The 21,871-nt window shown below is 44.4% G+C and overlaps 1 protein-coding gene and 1 pseudogene across 5 annotated transcripts in view; one reads left to right on the top strand and one right to left on the bottom strand.

Annotated features, from left to right (window-relative positions):
• MACF1 (microtubule actin crosslinking factor 1) overlaps positions 1–21,871 on the bottom strand; it is a 388,597-nt gene that overhangs the window by 347,690 nt on the left and 19,036 nt on the right. The gene's annotated exons all lie outside the window — the stretch shown is intronic.
• Positions 1,018–5,014, top strand: LOC105942159 (small ribosomal subunit protein eS6-like; annotated as a pseudogene).

The following is a 21,871-nucleotide window of genomic DNA, read 5'->3' as shown; positions in this document are numbered from 1 at the left end:
GACAACTTCATTTTTGACTGCTACAGAACTCTAAAACAGTAAATTTCTGTTGTTAAAGCCACCCAGTTTGTGGTACTGCATTATGGTGGCTCCAGGAAACTACACACTATCTTTAAACAAAACAAAAACCTAGCATTCATCCTATTATAAACTATGTAGTTTTAGAAGGAGTTTTAATCTAAAATCAGGTCAGTTATTTTTTTAAAAAATTATCTTTATTGGAAAGAAAGATTTATAGAAAGAAGGAGAGACAGAGAGAAAAATCTTCCATCTTCCGGTCACTCCCCAGATGGGTGCAACGGCCAGAGCTAAGCCAATCTGAAGCCAAGAGTGAGGAGTTTGCTCTCGGTCTCCCACACAGGTACAGAGTCCCAAGGCTTTGGGCCATCCTATGCTGCTTTCCAAGGCCATAAGGAGGGAGCTGGATGTGAGGTGGGGCATCCGGGACACGAATGAGTGTCCATATAGGAGCTTGGTACTTGAAGGGGAAGAATTTGTCAATTGAGCCATTATGCCCTGCCTAGAAGGTTGGTTATTTTAAAATAAAATAACATGTGTACTCCTCTCACTACTAACTCTCACTTCTCAATTATCATTATAGGAAAAAACCTTAAGATCAAGAGAGACTCCAGATCCATTTGACTGTGTTCCATGTGCTCTCTTAACCATGGTGAATGAAAGAACTACTAATTCATCGACTGGGTATCCACAGGATGCCTCACATGGGCTAGGTGTTAATACACATTATCTTATTCAATCTCACAATATCCCTGCAAGGTATGAACCAGTATTCTCTCCACTGTTCATGAGGTAATCAATATTTAGAGAGCTTAAGTTGCCTAAGGTCATACAGCCACTAAGCAGCTGAGCCAAGATTCAACCACCTTGTTCTTCACATTGCAACCTGCATGAACAGGTAATCTTGAACCAAATTCCCAGTTAGGATTCACTTCCAAGCTTTTGAGTGAAATCACACTGTGTTGAATGAAGTCTCCGAGAAGACCTTATCAATTCTCTATGTTTACAAGGAAACAAGCCAAAGAAGAAAAACGTCTTCATCAAGGTCACAGGTAAGTAAGTCAGTGGCAGAATCAGGTATCCAACCAAAGCCTCCTGAATTTCATAACACTGTAAGTGCGAGGTTAACAACTCGTGAAAATAAATTGCACAGTGCTGGAATCAGATTGTTTCAGTCCAAATCTGGGCTCTGCCATTTATTGACTACGTGACCTTAGGCAAGTCACTTCATCTCTCTGTTCTGTTTTCTGAAAATGAAGATAAAAATACTTACTTTTATGGTTGCTCTAAGACTGACTAAATAAATGAATAAAACACAAAGTACTAAAACAAGTGCCTGATGTATTAGTGAGTGCTGTTTGCGTTTGGCTGTTAATCTTGCTGCAACTACTATTAAATAATGCTAAGCAAAACACCAAAGTCTAAACATGATATCAGCTTTATAAAACTACAGACAAAGCACTCATCAAGAGATAAGGAAAGAAAAGATAGATAGATAGACTTAATTCTGGTAACTTGCACAACTTAATAACAGTTATCGAGCATTTACTCTGTGCCAGACTCAGCGTTTAGTATGTTAATTTCATTAAGCAGGGGCTGGTGTTATGGCACACCGAAACTGCATTAAGACATCACCTGTTATGCCAGAATCTCATACCAGAGTGCCAGTTTGAGTCCTGGCTGCTCCACTTCTGATCCAGCTCTCTACTAATGCATCTGGGAAAGCAGTATATCATGGTCCAAGTACCTGGGCCCCTGCCACCCATGATAGGTGCTCCTGCCTCCTAGCTTCACCCTGGCCCAGCCCTGGCTGTTGCAGGTATTTGGGGAGTGAATAAACAGATAAAAATTTCTCTCTGTTGCTCTTTCAAATGAATAAATTTATTAAATATTTATTCATGCGCCCAATGTGGTAGCCTACCGGCTAAAGTCCTAGCTTTGCATGCACCAGGATCCCATATGAGCGCTGGTTCTAGTCCCGGTTGTTCCACTTCCCATCTAGCTCCCTGTCTGTGGCCTGGGAAAGCAGTCGAGGACAGCCCAAAGCCTTGGGACCCTGCAACCTGTGTGGTAGATCTGGAAGAAGCTCCTGGCTCCTGGCTTCAGATATGCTCAGCTCTGGCCGTTGCAGCCACTTGACAAATAAACCGGCAATGGAAGACCTTTCTTTCTGTGTCTCCTTCTCTGTGTACATCTGCCTTTCCGATAAAAAGAAAAGAGATGGAAGGACAGACATTGATCTTTCATCACTGGTTCTCTCCCCAAATGGCCTCAATGACAAGGGCTAATTTATCCAAAGCCAGGAGCTTCTTCTGGGTCTCCCACATGGATTCAGGGGCACAAGGACTTGGGTCATCCTCAGCTGCTTTCCCAGGTCATAGCAGAGAGTTGGATCAGAAGTGAAACAGCTGGGACATGAATCAGTGCCCACATGGGATGTGGTACCTACTACTACACCACAGCATGAGCCCCAATAAACTAATCTTTTTTTAAAAAAAAAATCCCATTAGACACCATCAATCACAAAATGCATCGGTATTTTCTTTACTCTTCCAATAGCCCCAATGTTTTTACTCTCCCCATCAGTTTCTTATTCTGAGGAAGAGAAACTGACGCAGTGCATCGAGTTAAGCTGCCTGCTACAACACCAGCATCCCGTATTGAGTGCTGGCTCAAGTCCTGCCTGCTCCACTTCAGAGCCATGTCTCTGTTAATGAACCTGGGAAGGTAGCACAAGTCCAACTACCTGGGTCCCACATGGCAGATTAAGATGGAGCTCCTCACTCCTGGCTTCAGCCTGGCCCCATTTAGGAGTGAGCAACAGGTGGAAAGGCAATCTTTCTCTCTCTCTCTCTCTCTCTCTCTCTCTGTCACTCTGCTTTTCCAAACATAAATAAACCATAAGAAAAGAAAGGAAGGCAGGTAAGAAAGCAAGCAAGAGAAAAAGAAAGAAACAAAGAAAAAAGGAAAAAGACAAAGAGGGGTTAAACAATTTATTCAAGCACACAGAGCAAGTAACTGACAAAACTAGGTTCAACACCAGCTCTATACAAATTGAACCACTCCAATCACAAACTTTGTGCTGCTCAAACTTTACAATGTGCAGAGTCACCTGAGAATTTTACTAAAATGAAGACTAGTTCAGCAGGTCTGGGGTGAATCCCCCCATTCTGCATTTCTAACAAGTTCCTTGGACCAGCACCAAGTGCAGGCCATTCTGCTTCCCTCTCCCTTTCTCCTGGGTACCAACCACAGTCCTGATCTCAGCAACCAGCTAATGAAAAGGTCCTGAACTCCCCAAAGGTGAGGAAGCTCCTAATTAGTCCTTTGTTTTCCTGCTACTTTCACTCTCTCCTCCTCTGTGCTCCATCAACTCTGTCCCACCCTCCTTTCCAAAGGAGGCTACACAAAGTCACCTGAGAGAAAGCTAATACGAAGTTCAAAATGAATGGCTGTTGTACCCAAGGAAAACTCTCTGATACAAAAAGAAAGGAAAAAAAAGCCTTTCACCTTCACCTTGAATAATCTGGGGGTGGCATGGTGCCAACCCGAAGTCCATATCACCACTGTGACTCTGAATTAAAGTGAATGCTGCTGGAGTGAACCGGACTGGAAACTAAGTGTTATTTACTCCCATCATTTCTCCAAAGATGATGGGTGTGACCGCTCCCCACCCGTTCTCAGCTGTCTCTGGGCAACACAGGTAATTATGATCTGCCTGTTTGCTACACAGACAGCCAGTTTCAATTGGGTTCCAGTTCTTCCTCTTGCTACCTGTCCTACATTTTAGATATCATTGTTGTTTGTGCTATTAGTGTTTAAAAGTACTACCAGGGGTCCAGCATAGCAGCCTAGCAGCTAAAGTCCTCGCCTTGCATGCACCAGGATCCCATATGGGTGCCGGCTCATGTCCCGGCAGTCCCGCTTCCCATCCAGCCCCTACTTATAGCCTTGGAAAGCAGTCAAGGACAGCCCAAAGCCTTGGGACCCTACACCCGCGTGTGAGTCCCTGAAGAGGCTCCTGGCTCCTGGCTTCAGAATGGTGCAGCTCCAGCCATTGCAGCCACTCGGGGAGTGAATCAGCAGATGGAAGATCTTCCTTTCTGTCTCTCCTCCTCTCTGTATATCTAACTTTCCAATAAAAATAAATAAATAAATAAATAAATTTTTTTAAAGTACTACCAAACTCTCCGCCATGGTGCCTCACACGGGATCAACAGCTTCAAGAAGAAGCTGAATATCTCCTTCCCAGCCACCAGCTGCCAAAAACTTAGAGAAGTGGACAATGAGCATCAACTTCGAACTTTCTATGAGAAGCGCATAACTACTGAAGTTGCTGCCGATGCTCTGGGCAAGCAGTGAAAGGGCTATGCAGTGCAGATCAGTGGCGGAAATGACAAACAAGGCTTCCCCATGAAGCAAGGTGTCTTCACCCATGGCCAGGCCAGGTTCACCTGCTGCTGAGCAAGGGGCACTCCTTTTACAGACCAAGAAGAACTGGAGAAAAATGCAAATCAGTTTGGGGTTGAATTGTCAATGCCAACTTCAGGATTCTCAAGTTGGTTGTTGTAAAAAAAAAACAAATTAATTAAAAATGAAAGATATTCCAGGATTGACTGGTACCACAGTGCCTCATCACCTGGGTCCTAAAAGAGCCAGCAGAACTCACGAAGTTTTCAATCTCTCTAAAGAAGATACTGTACACCACTATGTTGTAAGAAAGCCTCTAAACAATAAAGTAAGAAACCTAGAACCAAAGCACCTAAGATTCAGCGTCTTATTACTCCACGAATCCTCCAGCACAAATGCTGGCACGTTGCGCTGAAGAAACAACAGACTAAGAAAAATAAGGAAGAGGCTGGAAAACATGCCAAACTTCTGGCCAAGAGAATACAGGAGGCCAAAGAAAAACACCAGTCGCAGATGGCCAAGAGATAGATTCAGGCTGTCTTCCCTGAAAGCATCCACTTCTAAGTCAGAGTCTAGTCAAAAATAAGGTTTAAGAATAAACAAATGAATGGATTAAAAAAAATTCTACCAAACACACTCAGAAGTGGTTGCACTGCACAAGTGTGACAAAATCACTGTTCAGAGTTGGCACTGGGCACAGTCTAGCTGGGCCTCCGGTTGGAACACAAGCACCCACACCAGGGTGCCTGGGACCCTGTCCCACCCTCCACTTCTGATTCAGCTTCCTGTCAATGCATTCTGAGAGGCAGCAGATGATGGCTCAAGTGCTTGGATCTTTGTCACTCACAGGGGAAACTTGGATGAAACCTGTGGCTCCTGGCTTGGGCTGGGACTGCTCTAGCTATTGCACATGCTAGGGGAGTGAACTCTGTCCCTCTCTCTATGTCAATTCTGCCTTTCTAATAATATAAATCAAAAATGAACAAAGAACATAAATTAAACACCTGTTTAAAAATCGTCTTTCTATACTTGTTTAGAATTAATTCCTGGTTTAAAAGTTTGAAATTTAAATTATAACTGCAGGGGGCAAAACTGTGGCTCATGTTTTGACTCCACAGCCCACTAGGCTCCTGTGACCACACCCTCCTGCCCCATGGCATTTTTCTTAATGTAAACAATCTCTACAAGTCTCTGTGTGAGCTATTCAGATCTGATCATCTTCAAGAGTAGTCTGATTTGCAAATCTTAAAACAGTTCAGACCACAAACCCAAAAACTATGCCGTGCCTTAGGAAGAGAAGATCTGCAGCCAAGTGGAATTCATCAGGCTTCAGCTCAAACACAGTTTGGTCACTTGCTAGTTAGGTGACCCTTGGGAAAGTTACTCAGTTTCTTTAAGTCCAAATTTCATCATCTGTAAAATTTACCAATGTCACTGGATTGCCATAAGCTATCATTTATGATTGATTAAGGAGATAAAGTACCTAGAACTTGATGAATACTCTCTATATATATGTATATATGTATGTATATATTTGCTTCCTCCATTATACTTCCCCTGCTCCTGCTCACAGAGATAAAAAGCTAAGTCCATAATTCACATTTGTATCAAGTCACATAAAAGAACTATGATTAAGCTCTTAACTGGTAGAAGTAATTGTTACATGACCTTGAACAAGTTACTGTGTCTTTTTCTGCCTTTTTCCTTATCACAAACCAGAGTAAGCTAATTCCAGTCATTTCTAGTTCATTCAGTCAATAAGCATTGACTGAGCACCTACTATATTCCAGACACTCTTCTACAGTTCAACACTGCAAAAATTAATAAACAAAAGCTTCCACTCCTATGGAGTCCAACTTCTAGTAAGGAAGAATCACACCAGAAATAATTCTATTAGGTAGTAACAAGGGACTTCCAGGGAGGAGACAGAACTACAACATTCCAAAGGGGAACGTGAGTTTATGAAATGGAGATGAGGGCATATGCCATCGCCAATTCCAAAAGGTAGAAATCAGAAAACTACATAAGAGACTTAATTACACTGTACACATTACAATTCTCCATCTGACAGTAATACACTCCAGTAGGTATATTACATTTAGCAAACACAAAGAACTCAGTGCACAAGCACCTCACAGTGAATCCTAGACAAAGTTAGCCATTAGAGCTGGCATCATGGTGTAGCACGTAAAGCCACCACCTGAGATGCTGGCATCTCATATGGCATGATGCTTAATGTCCCTGCTTCTCCATTTCCAATCCAGCTCCATGTTGATGGCCTGGGAAAAGCAGAAGATTGCCCAAATGCCTGGGCCCCTACTACTCACACGAGAAACCTGAAGAAGCTCTTGGCTCCTGACTTCAGCCTAGCTCAGCGCTGACCATCACAACACCTGGTGAGTGAATCATCAGATGGAAGATTCTCTATCTCCTCTTTCTTCCTCTCTCTTTCCCTCTCCCTCATTCTCTCCGTAACTCTTTCAATAAATAAATAAATAAATCTTTAAAAAAGGAAAGTCAGGGTCTGGCATGATGGTTCAGCAGCTAAATCCTTGTCCTGCATGCGCCAGGACCCCATATGGTCTCCAGTTCATGTCCCGGCTGCTCCACTTCCCATCCAGCTCCTCACTTATAGCCGGGGAAAGAAGTGGAGGATAGCCCAAGCCTTGGGACCCTGCACCTGCACGGGAGACCCGGAAGAAGCTCCTGGCTCCTGGCTTCAGATCAGCTCAGCTCCAGCCACTTGGGGAGTAAACCAGTGGATGGAAGATCTTTCTCTCTCCTCCCTGTAAATCTTTCTTTCCAATAAAAATGAATAAATCTTTTAAAAAAAGTAAAGAAAAAGAAAAGTTAGCCATTAGGGCTGGCACTGTGGCACAGCCAGTAAGGCTCCCACTTGTGGTGCCAGCATCCCATATCAAGAGTACCAGTTTGAGCCCAGCTGCTCTGTTTCTAATTGGCTCCAACTAATGTACCTGGGAAAAGAGCAGAATGGCCCACGTACTTGAATCTTTGCCACTTGCATGAGAAACCTAGATGGAGTTCCAGGCTCCTAGCTTCAGCCTGGGCCAGCCTGACTGTTGTGACCATTCGTGGAGTAAACCAGCAGGTAGCAGATCATGTATCCATATCTCTCTGTCCTCTCTTTCTCTTTCTGTCATCCCCTTAATCTGTCACCCTGTCTTTCACATAAATAATCTTTTTTAAAGACAGAAATTCTTAAAGAGCAAAAATGACAAATATACTACAATGCTTTCCCCATTTTCCTTAAGCTTTCCCCATTTTCCTTAATTTTTCCTACTATTACCCAACAGGTTAAGAATCCTTAAAACAAAATTTTGAAAACTAAAACGTTCCAAAATCCAAAACTTTTTACCACTGACATGACAATGCCAGTGGGAAATTTCGTACCTGAGCTCATGTGAGTGGTTGTAATCAAAACACATGTGCACTAAAAATGATGCATAAAATTATCTTCAGACATATGTATAAGGCATATAGAAAACATAAATCCTGTGCTGATCTTTGAGTCCCATCCCCAAAATACCCAGATGTATATGTGAATACTTCAAATCTTGAAAAAAAAAATCCCAAATCCAAAACACTTCTAGTACTCAGCATTTCAGATAAGCAAGGTTGAATATGTACTGTATTCTCTCTCTCTCAAAAAAAAAAAAAAAAAAGACATTTATCTACATGAAAAGCAGTTACAGAGAGAGGAGTGGGAAGAGAAATCTATCTCCTGGTTCATTCATGGCCACAACAGCCATGACTGGGGCAGGCTGCAGCCAGCCAGAAGCAGCCAGGAGGCTCTTCTGGATTTGCCACGTGGGAGCTGAGGCCTAAGCACATAGGCCATCTCCTGTTGCTCTCCAAGATGCATTAGCAGGGAGCTGGACTGGAAGTGGAGAAGCTGGGATTTGAATCCATGCTCATATGGGATGCTGGTGTTGCAGGAAGTAGCTTAAACCATTAACCACAGTGCCAGCCCCTACGTATTCTCTTTGGTAGATGCAATGTTGTACAATGAACACATATAGCAAACTGGTATATACAGCATTCACCCATCAAACATTCTATAACAGCTATGCATGCTAGGCTTTGTGCATAGGCTAAGGAACACAGCATTTACAAATGTGAAGAGGAAAGAACCATATAAACAACCCAACCACAACACTTGGTAATGTCAAAGGATATATATAACTTGCAGTGGTATCAGGGAAGGAAAAAAAAAAACTTTCTTCTAGCAACATAGTTTAAATTGGGATTGATAAGGGAAAACTGGAATTTGCTGACATGGGAGGCTAACAGATAAAAAAGGGATTCTAGGCAGAGGGAAAACAAGGGCTAAGAAAACCAGAGAGACATTTTCTAGCCTGGCATTCCCAGGAAGCTGAGAGAGAAAAGTGCAAGGAAATGAGGTTAAGGAGCAGGCAAGGATTCAGGTCATCACAGACTGCTGCCTGCCTGGCCTTGAGGGCGCAGACAACAGAAAGCACTGAGCGACTGCAGAACAGGGAATGCACAGGAGTAGCTTAGCACTTTTGAAGTCCCCACCCTTAGGTGAAAGGAGTGAGCTCAACCCAGTTAAGAGCAATCCCAACAGGCCAGCCAAGTGCCATGAAGCCCTGGACTCATGCCTTAGCAGTGGAGCTGGAGAGGTGGCAGAAGGACACAGGACTCAGGGGAGCAAGGGCCGCCAGAGAAGGATGAGGGACAGGGAGGAGACACACATGAAACTCAGGTTCTGGGCTGGCACCACTAAGGGGTGGACGTTCTCCAACCTGGGAAACAATGACACCCATTTTGCATACAACAAGTTTGTGATATCTATGAAACAATCACATGGAAAAATACACTGTGAAAGGTGTTCGAAGTTGCAAAAAATACTTAGAAACCAAGCAATCACCACCACTTGCAAGTTATTTTATTCATAAGCTGCATCAAATGCACATTTGACACAATGTGGATTTAGTAAGAGGTCACAATTATATTGGGAAGTTCAGACAAAATATACACAAAAAGTAACAAAAGATGGAAAAAATGCTATAAGGCAGTTTTGATTTATGCTAAATTGCATGAAAAACAGCTGTCATATCTAAAAACCATAAACAAATTGTCATCTAGCTTTCCAATCTCAGGATTTTCTGCTTATTTAACTTTCCATATCATCACAAGCCTGGTTTGCTTGAAGCTGTTACGCATTTTTACATGTCAGAGAAGATACAATCAAGATACAAGGGCTGTGGTTTTAGACAACACATGTAGGTAGCTAAGGGAAGCAACATTTTTTTCTGTCTTTGTTGACCACCCCCTTAATCCTGCCCCCACACCTGTCTTCTCTAACATAGTATTTGTGCTACAACTACTCCTTTTATTCCTTCACCAACAGCATATTCTTGCCAGGACTGAATCACTCCCCCCACTGCCCCCTTTCTACAAACCTCCCATAGGAAAGCAGAGAGGAGGCTTGAGGAGCCAGAGGTGAAAGCTCTGCCTTTCTTCCCTAGGGAAGGTGAAGGGAAATTCTAGTGCTTGACAGTTGCCCTTTCTTCCTAATTAAGAGCAGAACTACACGTATACCACTGTTATACTTAAGGTAACAGCAACAATAAAAATTATAAACCAATCCTCTGGTGAGATGCAAGAATCTCTAAGTACTTCAACTAAACAAGTCTGTTTCCCATTTTTTATTTGGGAAACTAGCCAACAAAGCCTAGGAGAAGTCCTATGTTCATGACCCTTAGAAGTGACTCAGACAGGCCAGGTCAGTAGCTTTTAACTCAGTACTGACCTCATGTTCAGGCTAGGGCTACTGCTCAGTTTATGAGCACATGGATGTTTGTGTAGGCCTAGGGTGAATTTCCTCATGTTACAAAGATAATTGTATCTGAGGAGTCAAGCCTTCCAGGTGCTCTCCATACTGGGAATTGGAGCCTACGGCTTCAGCCACAGGTCACTGAAGGGCGAGGGCCCTCTTAGGAACCCATCCTAGATGTACACAAAGATAGCGCATAGAAAAGGCACTGCGTGACTAAAAAGGCGGTTAGAGAAAAACCACCTAGCACCAAAGGACCATGGGTGGCAGCCCCTGCCATCCTAGTTAGAAAAAAAGATGACCTCACCCCTGTTGGTCCTCCCAACTCAGTCTCCCTTTCTAAAAATTAATTATTTCAGGAGCAGTGGTAGGGAGCAAGAGGGCACATTCGCATCTACTGGTCTACTCCTCACATGCCCACACTGGCCAGGACAGGGCGTGCCTCGGCCAGGACTCGGGAACTCAGTTCAGATTCCCCACAGGGGTGGAAGGGACCCAACAACATAAGCCATCCTTGCTGCCTTGGAGTCAAGAGCTGGTCAGGAATAGAATCCAAGCACTCAAATACATGAAGCAGGTATCCAAACTAGGTCAAAGGGCAACCCTGACTAAGTCATTTTTTAGGATATCTTATACGGTAAAGTCAGCTAAATGAGTAGTTGTTATTTGCTCTACTACTTAAATGTTCTTTATTATCTTTTGTTACTTGTGATGTCTACTGCTGGCTATAAACCTATACAGGGCATGTGGAGGGCTTATGAGCTCTAATATCTGTGCAATATCCTATGTCACAAAGAAGTTCTTAAAGAGGCATTTTTACTGATAGTGATGACGATGATACTAGGGGGAACCTATATACGTAAGATGACAAGCCACAGAGTAGATCATCTACTGCAAAACGTGAAACCAGACACAAAGAGTACACAGTACACACGCACACACCTCTCTTGCAGGACATGGGAAAAAAATAAATAAACCCCTCCACCAGATAAGTCAGAGACTGAAACAAGATCAAAGATTCTCCAAATTAATGGAGACATACCTTCCACTCCCTGGAGTGACTCATGTCAAATTTATCTGATATGGAGTTCAAATTTACAAAACAAGTAGAAAACACTGTGGAGAACATTCCAATTAACAACCAGAGGGAGGTGCAATGGCCCAAAAGGGGTAAGACCTAAGTAAATTTCAAACCAGGCCTGACACATTAGGAAATATCTGCTACACTGGACTAAAGATGAAAAAAAACAAAAGCCACAAGGAGAGACAAAGGGTAAGTGATACTCTTTCTAGATATAAAGGTCAGATAAACTCTGAAGGACACTGTCACCACCTGAAGGGCAGGGATCATACAGAACCTGTTAAAGTTAGGCAGAGAAGGCTCTAAGTCATGAGAACAAATCCATCACGTTTGCTGCCTGCCTGCCAAAACAAGCAAGGAGCAGGCTGTGTGTTCCACAATGGCCCCTCTGTCTAGTCTTGCAAAGAACCCTGGTCTTTACAAGCCCTCGTCCAAACAGACTGGGGCAAACTAATCACATAAGCCTCTTGGAAAGCTAAGCCCACAAATGACTCTAAGCTCACCTACCCTGGGGAGAGTGGGGAGGTTTACACAGAAGCTAGGCCTGGAGCTCAATCTCAAACTCATGAATTGTATGGGGAGATGGGGACTCCAGAGCTCAGATGAAAAAAGGCTCTTCTCCATGTTAAGACTAAAAGATGCTCTTGTCTGCAGAAGTCAAATTAGGAGCCCAGCGCAGCAGCCGATTGGTTAAATCCTCACCTTGCAAGCACCGGGATGCCAAATAGGAATGGGTTCACATTCCAGCTGCTCCACTTCCCTTCCAGCTCCCTGCTTGTAGCCTAGCAAAGCAAACAAGGATGGCCCAAAGCCTTAGGACCAAGCACCCATGTGGTAGACCTGGAAGAAGCTCCTGGCTTCGAAGCAGCTCAGCGCTGACCATTGTAGCCACTTGGGAAGTGAATCAGCAGAGACCAGATCTTTCTCTGTCTTTCCTTTTCTCTATAAATCTGGCTTTCCAATAAAAACAAATTTTTTTAAGATTTATCTATTTTTATTGCAAAATCAGATATACAGAGAGGAGGAGAGACAGAGAGGAAGATCTTCCATCCAATGATTCACTCCCCAACTGACCACAACGGCCGGTGCTGGCATCAATCTGGAGCCAGGAGCAAGGAACTTCCTCCAGGTCTCCCACGCGGGTGCAGTGTCCCAAGGCTCTGGGCCATCCTTGACTGCTTTCCCAGGCCACAAGCAGGGAGCTGGATGGGAAGTGGAGCTGCCGGGATTAGAACTGGCCATATGGGATCCTGGTGTGTTCAAGGTGACGACTTTAACTGCTAGGCCACCACATCCGACCCTAAAAATAAATCTTAAAAGAAAAAAGCCAAATTAACTTCTGCCCAGCACTTCGCTGAATGATATAAAGAAATGTACAGGGTTTGGGTTGGTGGCCTAGCAGCTAAAGTCCATGCCTTGCATGCTCCAGGATCCCGTATGGTCTCCAGTTCTAGTTCCGGCAGCCCCACTTCCCATCCAGCTCCCTGCTTGTGGCCTGGGAAAGCAGCAGAGGACATCCCAACGCCTTGTGACCCTGCACCTGAGTGGGAGAGCCAGAAGAGTTTCCTGACTCAGCACTGGCCATTTTGGTCACTTGGGGAGTGAATCATCGGTCGAAAGAGCTTCTTCTCTGTGTCTGCTCTTCTCTGTATATCTGACTTTGCAAAATAAATAAATAAGTAAATAAATCCTTAAAAAAGAGAAAAAGAAATGTACACATACATGGTGCCTGCCCTGAAAAGCAAATAATTTTCCTTGGGGGACAAACAAAGAGAGACTGACCAAAGAGCCACATAAACGATGGACAATCAAGAATATGTGACATTTTTCAGAGAAATGCAAGGCTTACTCTTTCACCAAAGTTAGGATTGAAAATCCTGAACTTTGGCCCAGCGTGATAGCCTAGTGGTTAAGTTTTTTCCTTGCGTGCACCTGGATCCCATATAGGCACTGCTTCGTGTTCCAGCTGTCCCACTTCCCTTCCAGCTTCCTGCTTGTGGCCTGGGAAAGCAGTAGAGGACAGCCCAAAGCCTTTAGATCCTCCATCCGCCTGTGAGATCTGAAGGAAGCTCCCGGCTTCAGATTAGCTTAGCTCTGGCTGTTGCGGTCACTTGGGGAGTGAACCAGTGGAGAGAAGATCTTTCTCTGTCTCTCCTTCTCTTTGTAAAGCTGCCTTTCCACTAAAAATAAAAAAAAATAAAAAAAATAAAAAACTCTGATCTTGGATCACTCCACCTCTCTGCCCAAGTCTTACACACACAGCCCCTTCTCCCCTTCCTCCTCTCTCTCAGGAGGTGACATTACCCCTAGCAAAATTCCACCACATTAACCAAACTAACCCAGCCACCTGTTCTCTGGCTTTCTTCCCTCTCATCTTTCTCAGAGATGCATCTTTTGACTGAATTCCATGCTTCCTCCTTTGAATGTTATCTCTTCTCCTCTACTGACTCTTTCTGAACACCACATAAACACGCTTCATGCTCTGCTAGGTTACTGTAAACAAAATTCCCTGCACCCCACATCCGCCTCTATTTAAAGGCGTCCTCCTCGCTCTGTTCCTTCAAAGCCCAGACTCCACTTCTGTACTTCCCGTTCACTTCCCACAACTCCCCGACAACACTCCAGTAAAGCAGCCTGTTCCAGTGGACACCTACAGCCCTGCTCCTGCCTGACCTCCAGGCTCTGTGACACACCCACCACACCACACCCTCCCAGAAACTGTCCTGCTCCTCCTCCTACCTCTGCCCCTCCGTGGCTGTGGACAGTTTCCCTCAGGGGATCCTCTGCCTCTGCTCTGAAAACCACTCTCCTTTCGGAACTCACAGGAATTTTTATCTAAGACCTCTCTCTTCTCATTTTATACTCCTTCCCTACAAAATCTCCTCCTTGATTCCTTTGGCTTTAATTCGATAAACTCACAAATGGAGCCAGCACTGTGGTACAATGGGTTAAGTCACTGCTTGTAACACTAGCGTCCCATATAGGAGTGCCAGTCAGAGACCTGGCACTCAGATTCAGCTGCCCGTCAATGTGCCTGGGAGATAAAGCATGGTGGGCCAGTGTTTGGGTTCCTGCCACCACCTGGGAGACCTAGGTGGACTTCCAAGTTCCTGGCTTCCCCTGGCTGTTGTAGGTATTTGGGGAGTAAATCAGCAGATAGAGGAATCTCTTTTTCCTTTCTCTCTCCCCCTCTCTCTTTCATAAACCTTAAAAAAATAAATAAATAAACTGATGGCTATCTCTTCTGTAGCTCTCCTGAACAACACATCTGTCCTACACATCTTTCTCCAGCATCCCTCAGCATCCTCAGCCTTGGGGAAGGTATTTGACCTAGCAGTTAAGACATGATTTGACATCCATATCCTATACTAGAATGCCTAGGTTCAAATCCAGACTCCACCCACTCCCAATCCCAGCTTTCTGCTACTATATGCCCTAAAAGCTGACAGGTAACAATAGCTCAGATTTATGCCATCCACACGATTGAGTTTCTGGCTTTGGTCTGGCCCTGACAGACTGCTGTGGGCATTTGGAAAGTGAATCAGTGGATGCAAACAAGTCTAATTCTATCACTCTGCCTCTCAAATAGATAAACTGCAATAAAATTAATCTGAACAGTAAATGAAATGAAACAGTATCTTCTCCTATACCATCACTGTCACCATCTCACCACGAAGAACTTCCTCTCTTATAGTCCCTATTTTAACTTCAAACTATCCAGGCCCGGCAAGGTGGCCTAGTGGCATTCACCTTGAATGCATCGGAATCCCATATGAGCACCAGTTCTAATCCCGGCAGCTCCACTTCCCATCCAGCTCCCTGCTTGTGGCCTGGGAAAGCAGTCAAGAACGGCCCAAAGCCTTGGGACCCTGCACCTGTGTGGGAGACCTGGAGGAAGTTCCTGGCTCCTGGCTTCGGATTGGCTCAGCTCCAGCCGTTGAGGCCACTTGGGGAGTGAATCATTGGATGGAAGATCTTCCTCTCTGTCTCTCCGCCTCTCTGTATATCTAACTTTCCAATAAAAAAAAAAAAATCTTTAAAAATAAATAAATGCATCTTTAACTTTAAACTACCCACCCGCACACACCCAACTCAGAAACCTACAAGTCATCCCAGGGTCTTTTCTCTCCCTATCAAATATCACATTCAATTAGTCATCAAAAGATTGGAATTATCCCTTCTTGACTTACCCATTTGCTACATTACTTCTTTTATTTTTTTTAAGATTTATTTATTTTAATTGGAAAGGCAGATATACAGAGAGGCAGAGAGACAGAGAGGAAGATCTTCCATCCGATGATTCATTCCCCAAGTGACCACAACGGCCGGTGCTGCGCCTATCTGAAGCCGGGAACCAGGAACCTCTTCCGGGCCTCCCACACGGGTACAGGGTCCCAATGCTTTGGGCCATCCTCAACTGCTTTCCCAAGCCACAAGCAGGGAGCTGGATGGGAAGTGGAGCTGCCGGGATTAGAACTGGGGCCCATATGGGATCTGGGCGCGTTCAAGGCTAGGACTTTAGCCTCTAGGCCACGCCGCTGGGCCCGCTACATTACTTCTTTCACAACCTGAATTTACAGCCTTACTCCCTGCCCACAGTATTGTGGTCTGTCACTGCTCTTGCCCCATGACTAGCCTTCCCTCCTCCTGCTTCCAAGAAGTGTTCACTAAATGTAAATCTAATCATTAACTGGTCTTGTCTAAAACCGTTCAGGAGCTCCCCAAAATCTTCAGGATAAAGTCCAAACTCAGCAGAGCAGGACATGAAAACCAATCAACACTTCAGTCCTGCTACTCTCCCTACTTCACCTCCTTTCTGCTTCCCTCATGTCCAACATCACTAATGCCCCCATTCCCTCCCCCTGGGCTCTCACCCTTTACTTGTGTTCATACTGAGCACAGTGTCCCCTACTGGAATTTGGCTCAGGCTTCACTGCCGTTCGGGTGCCTTCCCTGACCCTTTCCCATCCTGGCGTGCTGGGTACTCTTCCTGATTACCATAGCATCATGCAGTAATCCAGGTTATAACGCTAGTAACGCATGTGTTACTATGGCACCACCATCTATCTATTTTACAACACTTCCTATAATTGTCCGTTTACCAATATATTTTATACATTATGTCACAGAAGCACAAGGACAGTATTTTTGTTGCCCTTACCTAACTCTTAAGAGCAGATATTCAATAAATTTTTTATTAATTAAAGGAACAAATGAATCCTTCAAACAAACCCTGGTACCCTGAGTGATTAACAAAACAACAAATAACTGAAGACATCAGGGTGCACTTAAGGGGATTTCTTATGCAATTCTTGCCAGGTATTTATTCCTAGAAGCATACAATGAAGGTGGTCCAAAGTAGATCAGGTATAAATGGGTAGAACAGGCAAATTAGTATTGTTGATTTAAGTGAGAAATAATGCTATGAGACACAACATTGGTGTGTTCAAAGAGTAGCTTTATCATACAAGTCCAGGAGGAATAAAATCTTCTAAAAAGTTTTTTTTTTAAGATTTATTTTTATTGGAAAGACAGACACACAGAGAGGAAGATCTTCTATCCGATGATTTATTCCCCAAGTGGTCTCAATGGCCGGAGATGAGCTGATCCGGAGCCAGGAGCTGGGAGCTTCTTCCGGGTCTCCGAAGCAGATGCAGGGTCCCAAGGCTTTGGGCCATCCCCAACTGCTTTCCCAGGCCGCAACCATGGGAAGCATGACTGCTGGGATTAAAACTGGCAGCCATATGGGATCCCAGCACATGCAAGGCAAGGACTTTAGCCACTAGGCTACTGCATCAGGCCCCTAAAAAGTTTTTATGCAGAAAGACAGAGTCCTGGGACAAGGGTAATTCTTTCTCAAGGCAAAAAAAAAATTTTAGAAAAAAATTATGTCCCTCTACCTATTCAAAATGTCTGTCAAATATTGTCTCTCTCCTCTTGGACAATCATGCTAAAGTTTAATCTAACCTCATGACTCAATTAGCACAGCAGACTCCTGGACAGAGCTTTACTCTCGTCCGTCATTTACATAGCCTCTACATTAATCCTGCCCATTGTATAAAACTCAGGTTATTCCTACTTACACTCAGAACTCTTACATTCGTATCACTCAGCGCTTCTAACAGACCCAGCTATGTCCCCAATGCTGTCTGCTTCTAGGTACTAACAGGATGTACAGTGAGCTTGCTTCTCGTTGCTGACTAAAATTCACCAAAAGCAAGACAAAACAAAACAAAAAAAAATCACTTCCTATATGTCTCAATCCAACAAGCTCCTGCAGGTTAGAAACCATTTCAACTCCAAAGGCACTTCAAGCAAGCTCATTCCTTTCGTCAACACAAAGGAATTGTGTTTACTTTGCTCAACAGAAATCGCTGTAGAAATTTGCTGCTGTAAGAGAGAACCCAGCAGGACAGCTTAGCAAAGCCCTTGTCCCAAAGACAGCGTCTGACCAATTAACTGTCTCAGCTGACTAATCCAATCTTTCCCAATAGTTGGGACATAACTGACACAAAAACAGAAAGAAGAAAAACATTTAAAGATTTATTTATGTGACAGGTATAGTTACTGAGAGAGAGATGCAGACAAAGGGAAGTGTTCCGTTTGCTGGTTCACTCCCTCAAACTGCCATAATGACCAGGCTAGACCATAATGACCATAATGACCATAATGACCAAAGCCAGGAGCTGCATCTGGGTTTCCCAGGTGAACACAGGGGCCCAGACCCTGCGCCACCTTCAGCTACATTCCCAGGTACACTGGCAGGGAGCTAGATCAGATGTGGAGTAGCCAGGACTCGAACTATCACTCAAATGAGATGCCAGCATTGCAGATAGCAGCTTAACCTGAAACATCATAGTGCTGATCCCATGAAGAAATAAATTTTAAACAAAGAAAGAAAAACAAATGTTTGTGCCCTATGAAGGCAGACTCATACTGTTAGACAACTGTATATAGACACAGCAAGTGGTCAGAATCCAGGCTGGCAAAAAGAGCCTATTCTGGAGTGCTCCATTCTCTGCCAGGCACAGCACCTCTCTGTTAGTCTGTCTCCAGGAGTAACAGGAGAAAATGTTTATGGAAATCAGAGTTCTCATGCTCAGCTTTAATTACTTTTAAAAAGTAACATTTGAATAATCAGAAAGGGAAAAGGCCTTTTAGGAAGAAGGAATATAAACAGAAGCCCAGAAGCAAGTATGAGAACCTGGGAGAAAGATTGCAAGGACCAGCCCAAATGAAACAGGGAGCTGTGCTGGGCCATGTGTTGGTACAGCTGAGAGTGTCAAGTCGTACTGTGAAAGGCCCAGTAAACTGCAGATAGAACTCATTGTAATTTACTCCAGGAATTGAGAATGCCCTAGAAGGAAAAATAACCTTTTTATTGGAAAGGTTAGTTAGAGAAAGGAGAAACAGAGATATCCTCCATCCACTGTGTTACTCACCAGACAGCCTCAACAGCCAGAATTTGGCCAGTCCAAAGCCTTGCACCTGGAGCTTCTTCTGGGACTCACATGTGGGTACAGGGGCCCAAGGCCTTGGGCCAGTCTCTGCTGCATTCCCAAAGAAAGCAAAGAGCTAGACCAGAAGAGGAGCAGCCGGGATTTGAACTGGCACCCATTAGTTGTGCCCACTGCAGGCAGAGGCTTAGGCCACTATGCCACATTCTCAAATATTACAAGCCAAGAGGCATGAAAGGGTTCCTCTGAGTCAGGAAATTGGAAAACGACCCAGCAGAAGCTAGGCAGCAGAGACTTCAGCCCCGGTCAAAATCAGGGAAGCAGAGGTAGGGAGAGGGTCAAGAGTTTTGATTCTGAGATGTTTCTGTTCCATGATGTGTATGCTGAAGTATTTTTCCCACCGTGATCTCTGCAGTTTGCAGTTAGCACTGAAACCATGCAGGGCCCCAGCTGATGTACTTCCCTGGCCTGTATGACATCACTTGCCAGGCAAGCTCAAGACGAAGACACTGTTAGCACATGCTCACATTTTATTATTGCAACAGCGTGAATGTGGCCAAAGCTTGTGATTTCCCGGCAGATGGACTTGACTCACTTTCTGAATTAACAGTGTCCATGTCCAGAAGTAGCAATTATTCTATTGTTCTGTCTAGAAGCTATCCACTCTAACTCCAGGACTTTGTTCTAAAAAGGAACTTATAAACCAACTCTGCATGAAATCAAGAAGAGGTTACTTCAGAACGTCACTTAGGGAAACAATCCCAAATTCCTGGCCCATATTTTCCAGCCACTGTTAGCAGATTTTCAACACTTTACGCTATACAACTTTTTTTTTTTAAAGATTTATTCATTTTATTACAGCCAGATATACACAGAGGAGGAGAGACAGAGAGGAAGATCTTCCATCCAATGATTCACTCCCCAAGTGAGCCGCAACGGGCCGATGTGCACCGATACGAAGCCGGGAACCTGGAACCTCTTCTGGGTCTCCCACGCGGGTGCAGAGTCCCAATGCATTGGGCCGTCCTCAACTGCTTTCCCAGGCCACAAGCAGGGAGCTGGATGGGAAGTGGAGCTGCCGGGATTAGAACCGGCGCCCATATGGGATCCCGGGGCTTTCAAGGCGAGGACTTTTAGCCGCTAGGCCACGCCACCGGGCCCACGCTATACAACTTTTACATAACATTTTCAACGCAACTTCTGACCCAGCTCCCTGCTGATGTGCCAGGGTGGCAGCAGTTCATGACTCAAGAACTCGAGTTCCTGCCACCCATGCAGGAGACCCAGATGGAGTTTGGGCTCCCGGCCTTGGCCTGGCCCAGCCCTATTGTGAGAATCTGGGAAGAGAACCAGCAGACGGAAGACTGTATGCATCACTTTCCCTTTCAAATACACAAATACTTTAAAGAATAATAATAAAGCTCAGGGCCCTGCACAGTAGTGAAGCAGGTAAAGCTGCAGCCCGCAAAGCCAGCATCCCACACAGGTGCCTACTCCACTTCCAATCCAGCTTCCTGCCAATTCACCTGGGAAAGCAGCAGACAACTGCCCAAGTGAGAGACTCAAACAGCCTGGCTTCAGGTGGGTCCAGCTCTGGCCACTGCAACCACCTGGGGAGTGGACCAATGGGTGGAAGATCGATATTTCTTTCTCTTTCTCTTACTCTGATTTTCAAATAAAGAACTCTTTAAAAAAAAAAAAAAAAAAGACCCTAGCATTTTATTTAGGACAATGTGAAAACAGAGTCTAATTCTGCCTGAAACAATGTATCTACAAACATGTTATCATTTCTTACCACCTTGGATCCAGATTGTATGTTATCCAGCCTCTAAAACATAAAACTAAGCCACTATGCGATCTGCTTCTTCAGTACTTTGTCACTAACTCAGGACAGGAAGCAGACTCTCGTTTTCCCACCTCTCTGTCCCTTCTTCCTCTGGTGTTCCTAAAGACTTCAACTCAAGAAGAGGAAAGCTTTGTTGTGGGACATATCATCATTTGGATGTGATAGTTCTCAAAATGATTCACCTCTCTTTATTTTCATATTTCCCAGAAAAGCTTCTGATTTTTTAACTCTTTTATCTCTTTATTAGAGAAGACAGTGTGTGTGTGTGTTCTTATCTGCTGGTTCCCTCCCAAACTAAGCCAGGAGGCAAGTGCGAATCCAGGGCTCCCACATGGGGAGCAGGAACATGATAATTCCTGTCAGCACCTGCCGCTGCCTAAGCTGCGCATCGACAGGAAGCTGGAGCCAGGAACTGGAGCCAGGAATGAACCACCAGCCCCAAAAGTGAACCCTAACATCCCCAGCTTCTCAAGCACTTTGGTATAGGGAAGAGGATGCTTGGGACAGCGTAAGTATTTCAATACTGAACAAATATTCTCTCACTATGAATTAATCAAATTGGCATACTATTTGTTACTTCTTTAAAAACCTCAACAACCTCTGGAGTAAGGCTATAACTGAGTATTTTAAGCTGGACCCTGGGTTCTTTGCCGTGTCGTATGCTCCCACCCACTCTGGTCCTTTAGTGGTAGTCAGCAGCTTAAACCCCTTAAACTCATCCATTCACTATTGCCTCTCCATGAGTCATATGTGCCAATTTATTCTCTCTGTCCACTCCCCATCCACCCTCCTCCACACAGCTACACCCTTTTCATCCCTAAAAGTACTCTCAAGTGTCACTTCCTGTGTCAACTTTTCCAATGCAGCCCAAGTGGAGATCCCCATCCTTCTCATAGTACCTGATGTACACCTCTGGATAAACACTTAACTCAGTACCACAGTTACTTGTTTGCAAATATCTTTCCCTTGCTAGATATGACTAACCAGTGGCAGGAGCCAGACCTCATTCATAATTCTGGCATCCCCAGAACCTGATACTATGTCGCCTCCAACAGACCAAATAATTTTCAGGGGCCTGGAAAGCATAAAAGATGTATCCCCTAGGTCTCATGGTTGCTGCTCACGCTGAAATCTTAGGATCCAGTTATTACCTAATGCCTCCTGTTTACTGGCCAGCTATCTGAAAGAGCCTTTGGGATATTCAGGAAATGAGGGGGAGCATTTATGTCCATGCTGAATCA

This window comes from Ochotona princeps, chromosome 2 (genome assembly GCF_030435755.1).
Source record: "Ochotona princeps isolate mOchPri1 chromosome 2, mOchPri1.hap1, whole genome shotgun sequence".
Classification (NCBI taxonomy): domain Eukaryota; kingdom Metazoa; phylum Chordata; class Mammalia; order Lagomorpha; family Ochotonidae; genus Ochotona; species Ochotona princeps.
Note: the sequence above shows the minus strand (reverse complement) of the source record. Positions and strands in the feature narration are given on the sequence as shown.